This window comes from Stomoxys calcitrans, chromosome 4 (assembly GCF_963082655.1).
Source record: "Stomoxys calcitrans chromosome 4, idStoCalc2.1, whole genome shotgun sequence".
Lineage (NCBI taxonomy): Eukaryota > Metazoa > Arthropoda > Insecta > Diptera > Muscidae > Stomoxys > Stomoxys calcitrans.
In genome coordinates this window covers 15,580,816-15,581,449 of record NC_081555.1, presented here as the reverse complement: position 1 = coordinate 15,581,449, position 634 = coordinate 15,580,816, and positions in this window count along the sequence as shown.

The window sequence follows — 634 nt, the reverse complement described above, 5'->3', positions numbered from 1 at the left end:
CCTCCTCCTTTCAAACACCGCCCTCGCAAAGGTGGCCAACCTCGCAAACGTCCCAGAGTCCAAAAAGGCCCTGCTTAAATCCCACACCCCCTCTGCATAGGATATACCCATGGCACCTAAGTCCCTGATGTCCGAATAGTACGGGCACTCAGTCAGTAAGTGCACCACGTACCCAACAGAGTCTGAAAGCCTTTCCCATAGTTCGAAAAAGCTCTTTGCATCTTCTTACCAACTTCGATCTCATGTGGCGCGACGCCAGCTCCTTCAGCGCCGTTTGACTGTCCACGTATGTCTTACCTGAAAAACGCTGGACTTATCCAGAAGTCTAAGATTCCCTTATTTCAAGGAATTCAATGAAGACTCCTGCTCTAGTACCACCATCCAATTTAGACCCATCCGTGCATATAGAGGATCCCGGTAAGGGCGGGGTGCCCCCAACTCAAATATCCCTTTTCGGGAAAATGATTTCTAAGCCATCAAGCCTGACTGTCCACGAATATCGTGACGGTCTGATATGGCCGCCGTTCATGCACCAACATCGCCTCTGGTGTCTTCAGGATCGCGAACACCTCCGCCTGAAAGACGCTGCATCCATCTAGAAGTCCATAAGAATCTCTTATCCCAAGGAAATAAA